The following is a 6,777-nucleotide window of genomic DNA, read 5'->3' as shown; positions in this document are numbered from 1 at the left end:
TTCCACAGTTTATTGTGATCCACATAGTCAAAGGCTTTGGCATAGTCAATAAAGCAGAAATAGATGTTTTTCTGGAACTCCCTTGCTTTTTTTAATCAAAACTGATGAGCGAATTGATACTTATCCTGTTGAAGCGGTTCAAGTTCTCTGGCTGAAGAAGAGGGAAAATTAGTAAGATGTGAAATTGGAAATGAGAAACCCCACGTCCAAGGCCAGGAGCAATGGCTGTGCTTCGCTGGACTGGCCATATGGAGATACCTCACGTCCAAGGGCAAAGGAGAAGCCCCAGCAAGATGGTAGGAGAGGCAAATTCATGTTTAGAATCAAACCCCATTCCCACCAGAGATGCTCAGAGGGCTCAAACAAATCTTGTGTGCACCAGGACCCAGGGACCCCACATATACTGAGACAGAAATGTATTTGAGCATTTCCTGTGGAGGTACAGGTCGGCCATGGTCTTCCACAGGGACAGAGGTTCTGGGTGCAGCTGACTTGGGTACGGCATAAGCCCTCTTGGAGGAGGTCGCCATTAACCCCACCATAGAGCTGCCAGAACTCACACAGGACTGGGAAATAGACTCTCGGAGGTCACAACAGAACCTTGTGCACCAGGACCCAGAAGAAAGGAGCAGTGACCCCACAGGAGGCTGCTCCAGACTTGCCTGTCAGTGTCCCAGAGTCTCCAGCAGAGGCCTGGGTCGGTGGTGGCCTGTTGCAGGGTTGGGGGCACTGAATGTAGCAGTACATGCATGGGATATTTTGAGGGAGGTTAGGGTCAGGGGCAGCAGCCGAAAGTACCAGACTGCGACGGCGCAGGAATGGCCAAGAGGAGCTACCCCGCATCGGAGGTCGGGGCGGGGGGGGGCGGCCGAGAGGAGATACCCAGCGTCCGAGGTCAGGGGCGGTGACGAGAGGAGTTGCCCCGTGTCCGAGGCCAGGGGCGGCGGGCGGGAGGAGCTACCCCACGCTCCAAGCCTGAGGCCAGGGCCGGTGGCCGGGAGGACCAACCCCATGTCCAAGGAGCCCTGGCTGCATGGGTGCAGGAGGGCCTAGAGGAGCTATCCCACGTTGAAAGTCAGGAAGGGCGGCGGTGAGGAGATACCCCTTGTCCAAGGTAAGGAGCAATGGCTGCGCTTTACTGGAGCAGCCGTGAAGAGATACCCCACGCCCAAGGTAAGAGAAACCCAAGTAAGACGGTAGGTGTTGCAAGAGGGCATCAGAGGGCAAACACACTGAAACCATACTCACAGAAAACTAGTCAATCTAATCACACTAGGACCACAGCCTTGTCTAACTCAATGAAACTAAGCCATGCCCGTGGGGCAACCCAAGATGGGCGGGTCATGGTGGAGAGATCTGACAGACTGTGGTCCACTGGAGAAGGGAATGGCAAACCACTTCAGTATTCTTGCCTTGAGAACCCCATGAACAGTATGAAAAGGCAAAATGATAGGATACTGAAAGAGACACTCCCCAGGTCAGTAGGTGCCCAATATGCTACTGGAGATCAGTGGAGAAATAACTGCAGAAAGAATGAAGGGATGGAGCCAAAGCAAAAAGAATACCCAGCTGTGGATGTGACTGGTGATAGAAGCAAGGTCCGAAGCTGTAAAGAGCAATATTACATAGGAACCTGGAATGTCAGGTCCATGAATCAAGGCAAATTGGAAGTGGTCAAACAAGAGATGGCAAGAGTGAATGTCGACATTCTAGGAATCAGCGAACTGAAATGGACTGGAATGGGTGAATTTAACTCAGATGATCATTATATCTACTACTGCGGGCAGGAATCCCTCAGAAGAAATGGAGTGGCCATCATGGTCAACAAAAGAGTCCAAAATGCAGTACTTGTTCGTTTCCAAGGCAAATCATTCAATATCACAGTAATCCAAGTCTATGCCCCAACCAGTAATGCTGAAGAAGCTGAAGTTGAATGGTTCTATGAAGACCTACAAGACCTTTTAGAACTAACACCCAAAAAAGATGTCCTTTTCATTATAGGGGACTGGAATGCAAAAGTAGGAAGTCAAGAAACACCTGGAGTAACAGGCAAATTTGGCCTTGGAATACAGAATGAAGCAGGGCAAAGACTAATAGAGTTTTGCCAAGAAAATGCATTGGTCATTACAAACACCCTCTTCAGACAACACAAGAGAAGACTCTATACATGGTCATCACCAGATGGTCAACACCAAAATCAGATTGATTATATTCTTTGCAGCCAAAGATGGAGAAGCTCTATACAGTCAGCAAAAACAAGACCAGGAGCTGACTGTAGCTCAGACCATGAACTCCTTATTGCCAAATTCAGACTTAAATTGAAGAAAGTAGGGAAAACCACTAGACCATTCAGGTATGACCTAAATCAAATCCCTTATGATTATACAGTGGAAGTGAGAAATAGATTTAAGGGCCTAGATGTGATAGAGTGCCTGATGAACTATGGAATGAAGTTCGTGATATTGTACAGGAAACAGGGATCAAGACCATCCCCATGGAAAAGAAATACAAAAAAGCAAAATGGCTGTCTTGGGAGGCTTTACAAATAGCTGTGAAAAGAAGAGAAGTGAAAAGCAAAGGAGAAAAGGAAAGATATAAACATCTGAATGCAGAGTTCCAAAGAATAGCAAGAAGAGATAAGAAAGCCTTCTTCAGCGATCAATGCAAAGAAATAGAGGAAAACAACAGAATGGGAAAGACTAGGGATCTCTTCAAGACAATCAGAGATACCAAAGGAACATTTCATGCAAAGATGGTCTCGATAAAGGACAGAAATGGTATGGACCTAACAGAAGCAGAAGATATTAAGAAGAGATGGCAAGAATACACAGAAGAACTGGACAAAAAAGATCTTCATGACCAAGATAATCACGATGGTGTGATCACTGACCTAGAGCCAGACATCTTGAATGTGAAGTCAAGTGGGCCTTAGAAAGCATCACTACAAACAAAGCTAGTGGAGGTGATGGAATTCCAGTTGAGCTATTCCAAATCCTGAAAGATGATGCTGTGAAAGTGCTGCACTCAGTACACCAGCAAATTTGGAAAACTCAGCAGTGGCCACAGGACTGGAAAAGGTCAGTTTTCATTCCAATCCCTAAGAAAGGCAATGCCAAAGAATGCTCAAACTACCACACAATTGCACTCATCTCACACACTAATAAAGTCATGCTCAAAATTCTCTAAGCCTGGCTTCAGCAATATGTGAACCATGAACTTCCTGATGTTCAAGCTGGTTTTAGAAAAGGCAGAGAAACCAGAGATCAAATTGCCAACATCTGCTGGATCATCGAAAAAGCATGAGAGTTCCACAAAAGCATCTATTTCTGCTTTATTGACTATGCCAAAGCCTTTGACTGTGTGGATCACAATAAACTGTGGAAAATTCTGAAAGAGATGGGAATACCAGACCACCTGACCTGCCTCTTGAGAAACCTATATGCAGGTCAGGAAGCAACAGTTAGAACTGGACATGGAACAACAGACTGGTTCCAAATAGGAAAAGGAGTTCATCAAGGCTGTATATTGTCACCCTGTTTATTTAACTTATATGCAGAGTACATCATGAGAAACGCTGGACTGGAGGAAGCACAGGCTGGAATCAAGATTGCTGGGAGAAATATCAATAACCTCAGATATGCAGATGACACCACCCTTATGGCAGAAAGTGAAGAGGAACTCAAAAGCCTCTTGATGAAAGTGAAAGTGGAGAGTGAAAAAGTTGGCTTAAAGCTCAACATTCAGAAAACGAAGATCATGGCATCTGGTCCCATCATTTCATGGGAAATAGATGGGGAAACAGTGGAAACAGTGTCAGACTTTAGTTTTCTGGGCTCCAAAATCAACACAAATGGTGAGTGCAGCCATGAAATTAAAAGACGCTTACTCCTTGGAAGGAAAGTTATGACCAACCTAGATAGCATATTGAAAAGCAGAGACATTACTTTGCCAACAAAGGTTCGTCTAGTCAAGGCTGTGGTTTTTCCTGTGGTCATGTATGGATGTGAGAGTTGGACTGTGAAGAAGGCTGAGCGCTGAAGAATTGATGCTTTTGAACTGTGGTGTTGGAGAAGCCTCTTGAGAGTCCCTTGGACTGCAAGGAGGTCCAACCAGTCCATTCTGAAGGAGATCAGCCCTGGGATTTCTTTGGAAGGAATGATGCTAAAGCTGAAACTCCAGTACTTTGGCCACCTGATGCGAAGAGTTGACTCATTGGAAAAGACTCTGATGCTGGGAGGGATTGGGGGCAAGAGGAGAAGGAGACGACAGAGGATGAGATGGCTGGATGGCATCACTGACTCGATGGACGTGAGTCTGAGGAACTCCGGGAGTTGGTGATGGACAGGGAGGCCTGGCGTGCTGTGATTGATGGTGTCGCAAAGAGTCGGACATGACTGAGCGACTGATCTGATCTCTGATCTGACCATTATCTTCATTACCTCCAACCATAGTTTGGCCCAGGTAAATAGCAGGGAGGGAACACAGCTTCACCCAGCAACAGAAAATTGGATTAATGATTTACTGAGCAAGCCTCACCAATCAGAACAAGACTCAGTTTCCCCCTCAGTCAGTCTCTCCCACCAGGAAGCTTCCATAAGCCTTTTATCCTTATCCATCATAGGGCAGACAGACTGAAAACCACAATCACAGAGAACTAACCAATCTAATCACATGGACCACAGTCTTGTCTAACTCAATGAAACTATGAGCCACGCCATGTAGGGTACCTAAGACGGATGGGTCATGGTGGAGAGTTCTGACAAAATGTGGTCCACTGGAGAAGGGAATGGCAAACCACTTCAGTATTCTTGCCTTGAGAATCCCATGAACAGTATGAAAAGGTCTCTCATACATCAGTGGTTAATATGACTTAGAGTGACTATAAATTAAAGCAGTACAGAATGATAAGCTTTGCCCTAGTGTTTCTCAAGATCCAAGTTTATCTCCAGCTCCACCTTCAGTTTAACAAACAAACCCCTAAATACAAAACATTTCCTATGGTAAGGTAAAGGGGAACAAGACACCCTCTATCCAGAGTCCCTGGAATAGAAAGAGCTCTAGAACCCAGTAGGCATGAGCATATTCTATTATGAGATTATTGGTCTCCAGCAATTGTTCCTTCTATCACTGGGTTATCCATCTTGGGTGGCTTGAATGTTGCTGGATCCTCCGCCACTCAGGTGGCCTAGATCAGAGCAGCTCCATTGGAGAGGGCTTCTTTGTAGGCCCGGAGTGTTCTTGCTCAAAGAAGCTCCATGTATCTGAATTTGTGTCCTTATGCCTGCTTGCAACATCCATGGCACTGGGATTGGGCTGGGGAAGTCTGTGGAAGAACAGAAGTGTAACAGCCTTTGGGTTTCTGCTTAGAGGATGGGTGAGGGGTGCTGCTAGGGGTGGTTTGGCATGCAGACTGCTTCTACTCTTGTGTTTTTCCTCCACTGTGCAGTTTGTGACATGATTTTGCCACTTGGGCTTCCCTGGTGGCTCAGATGGTGAAGAATCTGCCTGCAATGTGGGAGACCCAGGTTCAATCCCTGGGTTGGGAAGATCCCCTGGAGGAGGGCATGGCAACCCACTCTAGGATTCTTGCCTGGAGAACTCTATAAACAGAGGAGACTGTTGGGCTACCGTCCATGGGGTTGCAAAGAGTCGGACACGCCTGAATGACTCACACTAACACTTCTGCCACTTGAAGGTACTTATCACCCTCTGTGGGAAGATCCTTTTGGAGTGTACAGCCAGCACCTCTCAGCCCTGCCTGTTGTTCAAAATGCTGAGTGCTCTCCCCGATATGCTTTATGATCAGAGAACTCATGATAACATGGGTAGCTCTAGACTTTACCACCTATCCACATTGTCGATGCTATAGGTCCTGGCAGGGGAGGGCATAACTGGTGTCTCCCCAGTCTATCTTGGCAAGGTTCTGATACTTGCACCCTGGAAACACTGGCTTCCAGGGAGTACTGCCCATAACTGAAGGAAGAGGAGACATTGTATAGAGCTCCTGAGGGCATTGTCATGACTGAATGCCTGATAGTAAGTACATCCTGGTGGGGAGGGTCATCTTTCCTGGAGGCCCACTAGGCTCAAGGGCAGACCCTTGGGGTTCTCTCCAAGCCACTGGAAGACCAAGATCCAGGTGGTTTAACTGTATAGAATTCCAGAGTCCCTTCAACCCCAGTGAAATGTGATGATCCTGCTCACAAGGGACATTGTCCTACTGTCCACATTAGCAAAGCTCTTCTAGAAGAGTCTATCCAGAGGTTCTGTTTCTCTGCCACAGTGGGGCTCCTTTGGGCTGAGCGCCAGTGCTAGAAAGCTGCAAAGACCGGGAGAATGATGTCCAACGGACGTGGTGCAGTTGGAACCAGGCCATGGTGTACTGGCCATCAAATGTGTTTGGGCCTCAGGCACTGATCAACATGCGGTGGCTAAATTGAGAGTCAGACTCCAGCATTAACTTTGCTCTTGAAGAGCTAAGTGACATTGGGGTAAAACAGTATCGCTGAGCCTGAGTTTCCTTATCTTAGAAAATGAGGATAAAATACCTGCTCTGTCTACTTTGCAGAATTCTTATAACATCAGACAATTCTTGTTCTCATTGGTTTTATGAAGCAGTGGAAGCATAAGTGTGTGAAATAAAAGAAAATGTGTGGGAAAATACTTTGAAGTTTTAAGGGGCCCATAAATGTAAAAACAACTGCTTTTGACTCAAATAGTAAATCCAGGCTAAAGTGTCATCATTTTTATGTTCAATTAAAATCAACCAACATTTTT

General features: G+C 46.3%; 1 pseudogene; it reads right to left on the bottom strand.

Moving 5' to 3' along the window:
* Window positions 1-5,095: 5,095 nt before the first annotated feature.
* On the bottom strand, window positions 5,096-5,992 carry LOC112447867 (putative monooxygenase p33MONOX; annotated as a pseudogene).
* Window positions 5,993-6,777: the final 785 nt, after the last annotated feature.

Source organism: Bos taurus, chromosome 8 (genome assembly GCF_002263795.3).
Source record: "Bos taurus isolate L1 Dominette 01449 registration number 42190680 breed Hereford chromosome 8, ARS-UCD2.0, whole genome shotgun sequence".
NCBI lineage: Eukaryota > Metazoa > Chordata > Mammalia > Artiodactyla > Bovidae > Bos > Bos taurus.
The sequence above is the reverse complement of the archived record's forward strand: the minus strand, read 5'-3'. Positions and strand labels throughout refer to the sequence as shown.